The sequence below is a fragment of the Dunckerocampus dactyliophorus genome, chromosome 12 (genome assembly GCF_027744805.1).
Source record: "Dunckerocampus dactyliophorus isolate RoL2022-P2 chromosome 12, RoL_Ddac_1.1, whole genome shotgun sequence".
Lineage (NCBI taxonomy): Eukaryota > Metazoa > Chordata > Actinopteri > Syngnathiformes > Syngnathidae > Dunckerocampus > Dunckerocampus dactyliophorus.
Window position 1 is genome coordinate 13,984,706 of NC_072830.1, and position 13,378 is coordinate 13,998,083.

Here is a 13,378-nt window from a genome sequence, read left to right on the forward strand (position 1 = left end):
CACTTGATCTTTGCACCTTGGGAACATACCCACACCTTTTCCACAATAGAAAATGAGAATATCCATCCATCCATCCTTTTTCTATACCGCTTATCCTATACCGCTTGTCCTCATTAGGGTTATGGGTGAGCTGGAGCCTCCATGAATGTCCACTTAGCGGTGATTTATTAACATGGATAGTGGAGTTACGCAAACATTTCTAGTCTTTGCACGGGCCAGAGTTTGTCTTTGGGGTCCTAAAATGCAGGTGATGTGTGCACATTTTATGGAAAACTGCCATGTGGCCCACTCTCCCAAGACGGGGGCTCTTTCTCTATGCACGGTACGTGTTGGAATTTGTGTTTGCTGCAGCACTCACAATTCTAACAATTATATTGGTAGTCACTGGTGTTGCCAGCTATTATTTGCGTCATGTTCAGTGGATACTACAAACTTGACACTGACTACTCCAAAGTATATCCAATTTAGATTTCTATGTGTTGTCACTTTATAGCAAGGGTGTCCAAACTTCTTCCAGCAATGGCCACATAGTGAAAAATGAAAGGATGCAACTTTGCCATTTGGTATTTTGGAAAGTGTGATCAGAAGTTAGATATACTTCAAGAAAAAAGTGCATCTCAGCTTTGTCATACGGGTGAAAAAGTCGATCATTAATATCAACTTCACTCTTTGCTCTTTTTTCCCCATTATTGTGTTTTTTTATCCAAGTGTTTAAAATTTCTTCTCATAATATTATGACTTAATTCCCATAATATTTTAACTTTATTCCCATTATATTCTAGCTTTTTCCCCAATCTAATTTTCCTAACTTTATTTTGTTGTGTGTGTTTCTCATAATATTATGACATTTTAAAATTTGTGTATTTTTTCTTTCTTTTCTCTCCAAAAAGAAAAAAATATAGAAAATACAGAGAAAGGTACCACCGTTAGTCGAACCTCGGCTACAGGAGTGCAATGTGATTTTCGTCCTGGTCGCGGAACACTGGACCAGCTCTACAAGGGTCCTCGAGGGTACTTGGGAGTTTGCCCAACCGGTCTACATGTGCTTTGTGGACTTGGAAAAGGCATTTGACCGTGTCCCTTGCGGTGTCCTGTGGGGGGTGCTCCGGGAATACGGGATTGGTTGCGTGCTAATACGTGCCATTCAGAGGAGGAGCCTGGTTCACATTACCAGCAGTAAGTCGAGCCTGTTTCCGGTGAACGTTGGCCTCCGCCAAGGCTGCCCTTTGTCACCGATTCTGTTCATAATTTTCATGGACTGAATTTCTAGGCGCAGCCAAGGCGTCAAGGGAGTCCAGTTCAGTGGCCTTAGGATCTTGTGTCTGCTATTTGCAGGCGATGTGGTCCAGATGGCCTCATCGGGCTGTGACCTTCAGTGTTTACTGGGACGGTTTTCTTCTGAGTGTGGAGCTTCTGGGATGAGACTCAGCACTTCCAAATCCGTGTCCATGGTTCTCAGTCGTAAAAGGGTGGATTTCTGCCTCCCAGGTGGAGGAGTTCAAGTATCTCGGGGTCTTGTTCACGAGTGAGGGAAGGTTGGAGCGTGAGGTCGAGAGGTGGATTGGTGCAGCGTCTGCAGTAATGCTGTCGCTGTACCGGACCGTCGTGGTGAAGAGAGCTCAGCCGGAAGGCAAAGCTCTCAATTTACCGGTCGATCTATGTTCCCATCCTCACCTATGGTCATGAGCTTGGGGTTCTGACCGACAGGACGACATCACGGATACAAGCTGCTGAAACTAGTTTCCTCCGTAGGGTGGCTGGACTCACCCTAAGAAATAGGCTGAAGAGCTCAGTCATCCGGGAGGAGCCGCTGCTCCTTCACATCGAGAGGAGCCAGTTGAGGTGGCTCTGTCCTCTAGTCCGGATGCCTCCCGGACGCCTCCCTGGTGACGTGTTCCGGGCATGCCAAGCCGGGAGAAGGCCCCTTGGCAGACCTAAGACACACTGGAGGGATTATGTCTCAGAGCTGGCCTGGGAACACCTCGGTGTCGTCCCAGTGGAGCTGGAGGAGGTGACCGGGCACCGGGAAGTCTGGGCTTCCCTACTGAGACTGCTGCTCCCAATACCCGGACCCGGATAAGTGGAGGAAAATGGATGGATGGATGGATGTATTTTTTCTTTAACATGTCAACTTTACAGTATGCTACTAAAATGACACAATTTTCTCCTCATAATATTACGAGTTTATTCTCTAAAAGTGCTTCATCTTTCCGTGTTAAAATATGACTTATTTCTCTTCACAGTTTGACTGTATTCTCGTAAAATTACAGGTGTTTTTTCCATTTCTGCAGGGTTTTTGATTTATTTATTTTCCAACTATTTCAAATTTCTTCATGTAAATTTTCTTCTGGTAACTCTTTTTCTCATAATGTTTTGACTTTATTCTTTAGCATTATTACTTTTCCGCAACCTAATTTTCCAAAAAGTTACACTTTTTGTTGTTTGAATATTATGACTTTTATATTTCAACATCATGCTACGAAAATGACATTATAATATGTTACGGCTTAAAAATTAAATTAAGGTTTTTTCTTGTTAGATTACAACTTTTTTCAATCAATATTTTGACTTTATTCATGTAAAATTACTTCAGATTTTTTGGTATTTTTGCTTTTGTTGTTTTTTTTTTTTTTTTTAACTATTTTTAGTTTTGGCTCTAGAGGATACACGGTGATAAAATGCTTGCTGAAATGTGAGGCATACTTACTTATGTTAGATACTGTAGTTAACATCCTCAAGCCTCCTGTCAGTCTGTCAGCATCACTGATATCGTTTAATGGCTCATTTAGCCACTTGATTTTGACCTTTGTAACCTACAATCAGTCAGACAGTTGGGAGAAATTAGAAGGAAAATTAGAAATGAGTCAATCATCTGCTCAAAACATGCCGTTCATTAGCCATGCTTGTCGGCACAAATGGGGAAACAAACACGACATGAGCATGGCTCAAGTTGTACCTCGGTTGACAGAAAGGGACTCTTTGTGAGAGAGCACACACTTTGTCACCTTGTTACCGCCTCTCAGCCTTTCACCAACTTCACCAACAAGCCCGCATCGCTCCTCCTCTGGCTTCCTCCCATCCCTGCAACCACCGCTGGGCTCATTCAGTGTCCTCTCCCTCCCTTCCTTTCCCTGCGGTCCTCCTATCAGTTTAAAGGTCAGCTCAGGTCGGACGTCAACAGTAGCGTCCTGCTCCGCCAGCGATGCTCTTGTAATACGACACATCCGACATCTGTTTTTTGCAGCGTCAGTCAGCGCCCTTTAACTGCTCATGTTACTGAATTACCACGCCAGGTTGTTTTTTTTCTCCCTTCTTTGCTGAGCTGAGGTTGCAGCAAATGTGTAGACTGCAAACTTCACAGATCAGAGTTCAAGCAACTCTAGCAAAGAAGACCCCGTTGCTGTCGCTTTGATAAAAAGAATAAAGTAGACTAAAATAGTCGCGCAGCAAATTCAATTCACAATTTTGCCAGTAGGAGAACCACGGTTTATTATCAAGAATGAAAAGTAAGCACCCTCGACCACATCAGGCTTATTGCCACAGCCTACGAATAAAGCAGTAGAGCCAAATGAGCAGCACCATTATAGCAACAACATTAGCACCGGATCTCATGGCTTTACGCAAACAAGGAGCTGCATTATTGCCCCTGTTGTTAATGTGCGTGAATCACGGAGTAATGTTTCAATATTATCATGTACTGCCACTGATACACTGATACAGTGCAATTAATAAAAGGACAGAAAAACATCTGCAATTCATCATAATGTCGATGGAACTAAAGACGGAAAGGTTTTCATAGCACACAGTCTTCTTCTTGCACATTAAATATACAATAAGTGCTTTTCCCGAACAACCTGTGTTAGCTAAGAAAGCTTTACAGTACAATCCTATTGTAACAGATGCTTTCTTCGTACTTTGCTAAGAGTTCTTTCTTGAATTGAATCTTGAATCGAACCTTCTTCTTAATTTTAATTTCTGCCACTTGCAACTTCCTTTGGAAGTTTATTTTGCAACCGGAATAAAAAAAAAAAAGAGCACAGAACACTCGGGTATACGTAGTGCGCTTGAACACCTCATCAGTGCAGGGTGTCCAAGTGCCGATAAGAAGGAAGAAAAAAGACAGAAACAGAATTGTTCATCCTGCTGTGTGTATTATATGAGCCAGTAAACCACACACACTTATAATAAATATGATTATGGGATTCCCTGGAATCCGTCTTTAGTGTCCTAACTCTCAATGCGGAGGACCAGCTTTTACGATGAGTTTCTGCCGGATGACAGTGCTTCTCACCTTATCTGTAAGGGAGAGCCCAGCCACCCTACAGAGAAAACTTCGGCCGCTTGTACCCGCGATCACATCCTTTCGGTCACTACCCAAAGCTCATGACCATAGGTGAGGGTAGGAACGTAGATCGACTGGCAGACTGAGAGCTTTGCTTTTCGGCTCAGCTCCCTTTTCACCACAATGGGCCGAGTCTGCATCACTGCCGATGCCGCATCAATCCACCTGTCCCTTTCGCCTTCCGTCCTTCCTTCAATCAAAACAAGACCTCAAGGTTCTTAAACTCCTCCACTTGGGGCAGCATGGCACTCAACCCTTTCCAGGTGAGAACCATGGACTCGGACTTGGAGGTGCTAGTCATTATAATCATAATAATAACACAGGCTACTGTTGCGCCTGTAATCCAGCTAAAACTCAACTCTGAACCCCCCATGTCACTTCTGTCCGCAACACATTTATTGCAACACACAAGCACGAGACTTATTTATGTCTTATATGCCTTATCTTCTCTTATTATGTTTACTAGTGGGTCTTATTTCATGACTACAAAGCTGTAATAATGTTTAAAAAATCTATTTGGAATGTGTTAAACAGGTTTTCTATGCTCTAACTACGAAAATATTCTATTTATAAATACGAAATCCTACTTTTTGGAAATTCACTTATCACGGTCGGGTCTGCAACCAATTAACCGCAATAAACGAGGGACTGTATATGTGAAAAGCATATAAAATATCTCTAAAAAACGGAAAACGTGTTAAATCATACATTCTTGCAGATTTAAGAATAAAAAACATTTTTTTCCCGGTCAGCAACAATATCTATATATAAAATATATATATACATATCTAATGGTGGTGAATCAATAATGTATCATAAGAGATTACGATGCGATATATCACAGGATCAATATATTCTCCCACACCTAATCGATAGTGTAGCGTAGGAGATACAAATACAAATACAATCTATATTTTGTCTCAGCCCTGTAGTTGTTAATGAGATGAGTTTGCTTTATTCCTGCAGTGGCAGGGGTCAAAGGGTGTTAGGTGTGTGTGTGTGTGTGTGTGTGTGCCTTCCACACCTTTCTCTCTCTCTTCTTCAACTTTGGCTAGAGTTGTGATGTGATGGTGTAATCATCTCTGCTGCCTGCAGCTATGGGAAATGGCCGCATGCATTATTCACACACGCTGAGATGCTTATTGATGACGCCTTTATTTATATAATTCCCCTCCTCACCAGCCAGAGTCATTCCTCAGAGTTTTAGCCTTGTTCAGTCAGCCCCAGTCACGGCCTCATTTGTTCATAAAATGGACCCTATCTCTGCCCCTTTTTGACACATCTATTGATGAGAGAACAAGCAGCACGGCCTTGGCGGGATTGCTTTGTCTAATTGCGGTTCCACGCTTCCCGTGCATTCATGTGGTCAGGGTACGTCAATGGAAGTAGAACGTATTCGCTTTTAGCCCCGTTCAAACACACAGCACAGCTGAGGAAATGGAAATATGCTTGGCAGATTTACTGCGCTCCTTTATGTGTGAGCGTTCATGTGCAAATGAGGCCGCTTCATTAGGAACTAATGACATGCAGCGTAAGAGCGAAAGGCCATCGAATATGAGAAAACAATCCCTACCATCACGCAGCACACCTCCGATTTGTTTGGATTTGGGAAACTTTTTTTCTGTAGCAAATATTGGGAATAGAAATGGTCTTCCAGGGTCAAATCACCCCCAACGCTTTAAAGGAGGGGTGTCCAAACTTTTTCAGCGAGGGCCACATGCTGAAAAATGAAAGGGTGCAACGTTGATACTTTGTAAAGCTTTTCTTCATAAATCATCGTCATAAATTTCTTCTCATAATATTCAAACCTTTTGTGACTTCATTCCCATAATATTATAACTTTTTCCCAGCCTCATTTTCCAAAAAGTACAACTTTATTTTGTTTGCTTGTTTCTCATAATATTATGATTTAAAAATGTATATATTTTCTCTTGAATATTTTTACTCTATACTTCGAAAGAGACATTATTTTTCCTCATAATATGACGAGTTTACTCTCATAAAATTGCAACTTTTTTTCTTGTTAAGACTTCGACTTTTTGGTCTTACTATTTTGGCTTTGTTCTCGTAAAAATTACAGCTGTTTTTTTTTTTTTTTTCATTTCTGCTGGTCGAGGGAAAGGCTTCTTGAGACGTCATCTGTACTTCTGTGAAGAAGGTGTCGGACGTTTCGCTCCTCATCCGAAGAGCTTCGTCAGCGAACTAATAAGTGCTGGTAGCTTAGGCCTTAAATACAGTAAGAGTGGGCGGAATTGGTGTGCCAACACCCTCCTCCTATTGGTTCGTTACACTAAGCCTGGGCGGAGTAGTGGTCTAATCCTATCCTGTTATTAACACCTCCGATAAAAGGGAAGTGTCGCTCCCTGAATTGGGTATGAACGACTCTGATACTGGCTTGTTAGCATCTATTGTTCTGGCTCGGCCCTGGCTTCACCTCATTTGCAAGACTAAGAGCTGTGGGTTTTGGTGTCAGTAACCTGCTGAACACAGGGTCCAAATTAAACCTCAAACCATCATTCCGAGTCAATGATGGGTTCTGTTGTTTGACAAAAATAGCTTCCTTTACTCCTCTTTCAAACCATCTGTTTTCTTTGGCCAAAATCTTTACCTCGCTGTCCTGAAAAGAGTGATTGGTAGCTTTCAGGTGTAGATGTACTGCTGATTGAGGACCACTAGAATTGTCCCTGCGATGTTGATGTCAATTCCGCCCACTCTTACTGTATTTAAGGCCTAAGCTACCAGCACTTATTAGTTCGCTGACGAAGCTCTTCGGATGAGGAGCGAAACGTCCGACACCTTCTTCACAGAAGTACAGATGACGTCTCAAGAAGCCTTTCCCTCGATGGACAACTCCTGTACGACTGAGAGCCTACACAGACGCATTTCTGCTGGTGTCCCCCCCCCCCCCCCCCCTACTTTTTCAACTTTCTTAAAGTCGCATAATTACGACTTTATTCTCATAATATTTGGATTTTATTCTCAAACCATTATAATTCGGCAAACTAATTTTTCAAAAATGACTTTATTTTGTTTTGTTTGTTTCTCATAATATTACAGCTTTTACAACAAAAATATTTTTCTTTAATATTTAATCTCTATGCTACTAAAGCAATGTTATTTACTTTCATAATATTACAAGTTTATTCTCATATAAGTGCGACTATTTTTCTCATTAAAATACATCCATCCATCCACTCTCTATACCGTTTATCCTCACTAGTGTTGCGGGGGTATGCTGGAGCCTATCCCAGCTGACTTCAGGCGAGAGGCGGAGTACACCCTGGGCTGGTCTCCAGCCAATCGCAGCATTTAGAATACAACTTTTGTCTTTTAATGTTTTTACTTTATTCTTGTAATGTTGCAGCTGTCATTTCCGCTGTTGTTCCCCCCCCCCCCGGTCTATTTCAACTTTCTTCTTGTAAATTTGCTACACATAATTACAACTTTATTCCCAGAATATTTTGACTTTATTCTTGTGATAAAACTGAAATTTTCCAAAAAGTAAAATTTCATGTTGCTGTTTTGTTTGTTTGTCATAATATTTCAACTTAAGTCTTTTAAAGTCTTTTTTCTTTAATATTTGAACTTTATGCTACTAAAATCATGTTATTTTTCCTCATAATGAGACTTTCTTCTTGAAAATTACGACATTTTCTCATTCGATTACAACTTTTTCCTCTTAATATTTTGAAGCATTTTTCCCATTTTGGCTAAATTCTTTTTTAGTTTTCTTGTTAAATAATATTTTTAGGATGTGCTGCACTTTGGACCAATCTGTTTTAAAGTGACTTTAAAAGAAGATTTTGAAAGAAAATTCTGTTTTTGAAAGAATTTTTGAATCAAAAATTTAAAAAAATTGTAAGAACATCACCGCTGGCTACCATATGTTACCAATGGTGGATTAAAAGAACAGATTGTCCCAAAAAAATCTCTATATTTTTCACAATTACAAATTAAACTACATAAAAGTAGTCGTATATTCCCCTTTGGGCCGAATAAAATAATCGATGTTCATAGCTGTCACTCAGATGTCGGTGGAGGCGATAACAATTTGCAGTCATATTGTTGTTACGACAGGTTACACATTCAACGATAGCTAACCTCAGTCGCTAAACTTAGTAGATAAACTATGCCAAATAGCTTCGTACTGTATCTTTCTCAAATTGTGCTCAAATTCCAACATTGTTGAGGCGTTTTGAATGTTGCGTTATTGTGATGTGTTCAGTGCTCACGGGTAAAAAACAACTGTCAAACAAAAACTCAAGAAAAAAGCAAATTGTCATTAACTGATGCTTGGTGTCGTCATTTTCTTAAAATGTGTTTTCCATGAGATGGTATTACCTCTTTTAAAACGTCAGTCACAACTAAGCGTGGTTTTTAAATACATAACTTTAATGTGGATGTCTGCGGGTGTACCTAATGTTGTGTCCAGTGCATGCTGTGTATTGCACCCAGGGTGCAATAAGGCCTTTTTTGCAAACATTGGCTCATTAGGAGTCTGCATTGACAGTGTGAGCCGGGGGAGCAATTTGGATAAGAGATGGGCCGCCGTCCTTCAGTGACATTCTGCCCCTATATAGTGAAACATCAATGATCCTTCTCTGCACTCCGTCTTTCCTTTAGTGCTGCTTTTTTTTGGTAGCATTCGACACCAGAACACCATTCCAGATGTGGACAGGCTCATTTGAATTATTGCTCACACCTGCTGCATGCATATTAAAAATTGCTTTTTTTTGTTGTTTAATTACGCCACCTTAATATCCTGCAGGCGTATTTCATTGTCTTTGTGTTTTATTTGCACAAAGGAAAATCACGCCTCCCATCTTAACATCTGGCCCCTTAGGTGCATTAAGGGAGAAGTTGTAACAATAGTCAGGTAATAACAGACTGAGATGCCATGCAGGAGACTCATTTTGTTGCTCTATTTTTTACCTCACACTCTTACACGCATACACATAGACCAGAATATCACTTTTGACCTAAAAACTACTCCACCACAGACATAACTGCCCCAATCTGGATATAAAGACCAGACCCTCCAGGATTTAGCGACGTGTCTCTGCATGGCCGACCCACATCTTCACGTCCTTGTTTACACTGACATTGATAATCTCTCACCAGCTCTCATTTACCAACAAGTATCACCCCTATGGGTTGCTCTCAACGCTTCCGCAATGTAAAAGAAGCACAAGGTGTCGGAACATAAATGAAAGTTTACGATCGACAAGCGCTTACCGAGCGTAAAACATACACGGAGAAGGCCTGCAACTTGTGGACAATGAAGGGAGCCTATGGTGGTGTTTGTTTGTGTGAATTGGTGTAAAAATGGCAGCAGATGGAGCATACTGTTGGTAAGTGTTGGTGAGGAGATGTATGGGTAAATATACACTTTGTCAAAAGAAATTTCCTTTAACGGCACTATTTTTTTTTGACGCACCATTAACGTGCACACGTCCTGTTTGCCACAATTTGGAACAAATATTGTGCGGAAATGGAGAAAGAAAAGGGTATTTTGAATGGTAATTTTAGTCCAAAGCTCGGGCAGATGACAAGACCAAAGTTGTTTTTTATCTACTGTCACTGTGAGCTGAGTTGTCACAGAGTACGTCGACTCTCAAATGCCAGAGAGAAGGTACTGGAGCACTGCAGGTATTTTTTATTGTCATTTATACAGGTGGTACCTTGTGCTTTTTTTAGATGCGAGCCGTCTCTCAGTTGATTTTTTGCTTTGAACTGCAAGCTAAAATTTGGGTTAAGAGCTGCTAGTTACCAGCAGGCACGGCCGAAGACAACTATTTGGGGGCTTGTGTCAATGTGACAAAGGCCGAAGGCTCAGGGGATTTCTTAGCGTTCTTATTATTTATTAGCGATTTATTAGTGTTTGTGCTTGAACTGCTGTGTTTGTCAAAGGTGACAGAATAAAGTTGCAGGTTGAAAGACCAGCGGCGTCATGCTAAGTCCCCAGACTAAGAAAAGCTACAGCCTGACGGCTCTACAGGATATTGGGCGCAGTGCTACTTCTGTAAACTCCTGACTGTTCTTCAGCACTCTAATATTTTTATATCTCTGTTTTCATTCCACATAGTTGGTGGGTGTTTTTGCAAACCTTTATTAGTAATGTGAGTCAAAATTATATTTTGTGAGATGATTTGCTTGAAGAGAATGATATGTGAGTGATGGACAGTTTACCTTACCAATGTCTACTTGTTGTACATTGTGTTTGTTTTTTTATACACTGAGGTCCATTTTGTGTTGAGCTGTTTCAAAAATCAGGATATTTCATAAAGAAACATTTGCATAAAGCAAATATATTATCCAGTCTCATGTTGATAGGTGCATTAAAGACTTTAAAATGACATTTCACTTATCATAGATAAAAATTTCATTTTCTAATTTGCAAGGGTTTTAAAACCATGTTTCCACAGATGAAATAATGGAAATTGAACAAATCAGTTCCAGTTTTTAAGTAATATTTTCATGCAAGTGTAAAAAGAAGTAAAAATATGTTAAAACGAAACACCTGACAACTCTTAAAATCAACAAAACACTCTACGTTTGTGCGACGACATCCATGAGCTGGCCTGTTCCTTTTTGTGCAAGTTTTCAGGCCAGTTGCTAGTTATTGTGGTGCGTTCGCTGCAAGTGGGAAAAGCTGACTTCCAACGCTGCCAAAGTGTAAGGCAGTACATGCTGCTTTTCAACATATAGCTAATTGTTTTAGTGTTTCCCAGCTGTATAAAACTAATAATGACGATAAAATGAAATAAGCCAAAGGCAGTGTGACCTTTCTGTTTACGTCTGAAGTAAAGTCTAGTCATTAATATTACTCAGTAGCCTACTAAGAGCAATTTTCAACAGATTAATAACATGGTGGGCTTTTTTTTGTGGAAAGAAAAAGTTGAAAACTGGTTTTTAAATAAAGCGCTGACAATATGACAATAGCGTATTCACAAACACATCTGTTGGAGTGCGTAGGTTGAATGAAGAAGTGATGTAACAACATGTGGGCCGTGGGCATGAGGGTGCTTACTGTGCACGGAGCGGCTGTTTTTTTGGAGGGGGAAGGGGCGGGGTGGCCGTTTTGACATCCCAAAGTGAGCGTGGAGGTCAGAATGTGTTTGCTTGAGCTGATCTAACAAGGAAGTGGAAGACAATACCATCACTTCTCCCTCCCATTGTGATGAGAGACCTCACATGGCCCTCCTCTCTCTCTTCCCAGTGGCCAGCTGCCAACACTGATATTAGAAACATCCCAGCCGCTCATTGGATGATTCCCATCTCATTTAGGGTTGGGAAGATTGACAGCTCGGTGACAAAAACTCAGGGCACAGCCACCGAGTTAAAGAAGAGCCAGAATTCATTCACATGCAGTATGTTTACATACGTTAGACGTTAAAATGGCATTTCTGCACTATATTTTTGTTCAGTAACATCAATAACTTGAATGTGTGGTGCACCTTACATGAATTCTTGCTAAAATCTATCATAAATAAATCATGCTGAATAGTGGCTATTATTAGTCAAAAACATGCGTATTTAAACAAATGTTGCATATTTTTTGCATGAAGTAAAATACAAATCTAATGCATTCAAAGACTTTGATGAAATGTATTATTCTACACTGGTCACTAGGTGTCAGTAATGTCACTGTAATGTTGGTTGAGAGACACACAAGCACCATACTTGATAACCCAAACAACAGGCTTTTATTGCAGCTTTGAATGATCGAATAATACCATCATAATAATAACACAGGCTACTGTTGCAGCTGCAATCCACTTAACTCTGAACCCGTGGCGTCACTTCCTGTCCTCCAGTCCAGAATATATTTATAACAACACACAAGAGCACAAGTCTTATTTACTGCTTAAATGGCTTATTTCTCTGATTCTGTCTACTATATTGGGTAATATAGGGGTGTTACTTCATGTCTAGACAGCTCTAATAATGTTAAAAAGCATATTTAGAAGGTCGTAAACAGTTTTTTTATGCTCTAACTACAAAAGTATTTGATTTGTAAAGAAGGAATACTTAGCACTTTTGAGTGCGGAACCAATTAACCACCATAAACGAGGGATTACAGTCCATCAGGGGCGTCTAAACTGCAGGACACTTGCAGCTAGTTTTTTATTGGCCCCCCGCACATTCCAAAAATATAATTTAATGACAAAAAAACAACAACAAAAATGGAGAATAATTTTACGAGAATAACATTGTCATATTCATCCATCCATGCATTTTCTTCCGCTTATCCAGTCTCAGTGTCGCAGTCTCAGTAGGGAAGCCCAGATTTCCCACTCCCCGGCCACCTTTTCCAGTTCCACCGGGGGGACCACAAAGTGTTCCCAGGCCAGTTGTGAGACATAACCTCCAGCGTGTCCTCCATCTGGCTCAGCATGCCCGGAACACCTCACCTGGGAGGCTTTAAGGAGGCATCTGGAAAACTGGCTCCTCTCGATGTGAAGGAGCATTGGCTCTACTCTGAGCCCCTCATGGATGGCCGAGCTCCTCCAGCCACCCTACGGAGGAAAGTCATTCAAGCTCTCTCAGTTGAGAGCTTTGCCTTCCGGCTCAGCTCCCCTTCACCACGATGGTCCGGTACAGCGACCACACAACTGCAGACGCTGTGCCAATCCGCCCGTCAATCTCACGCGCCAAACTTCCCGCACTCGTGAACAAGACCCCAAAATACTTGAACTCCTCCACATGACCTTACTTGATACTTGACCTCACTCCCAACTCCCATCCCAGAAGCTTCAGTTGCAAACCACCCAAGTAAACAGGTCACAGCCTGATGAGGCCATCAGGACCACATCGTCTGTGAATAGCAAAGACGAGATCCTAAGGCCCCCAGAGAGGACCCTCTCGACGCCTTAGCTGTGCCTAGAAATCCTGTCCATGAAAATTATGAACAGAATTGGTGACAAAGGGCAGCCTTGGCGGAGGTTGATATCCAGGCCGGGCGTGCTCATCTAGCTAGGGGTGGGTCCATACGGAAGGAGTTTTTTTTTTGTTCTTGATGTCAGGACAACCCCA

At 41.2% G+C, this 13,378-nt stretch overlaps 1 protein-coding gene across 17 annotated transcripts in view; it reads left to right on the top strand.

Annotated features, from left to right (window-relative positions):
- The window catches only part of LOC129191387 (muscleblind-like protein 1), a 202,595-nt gene that overhangs the window by 111,923 nt on the left and 77,294 nt on the right, over window positions 1-13,378 (top strand). The window lies entirely within an intron of this gene.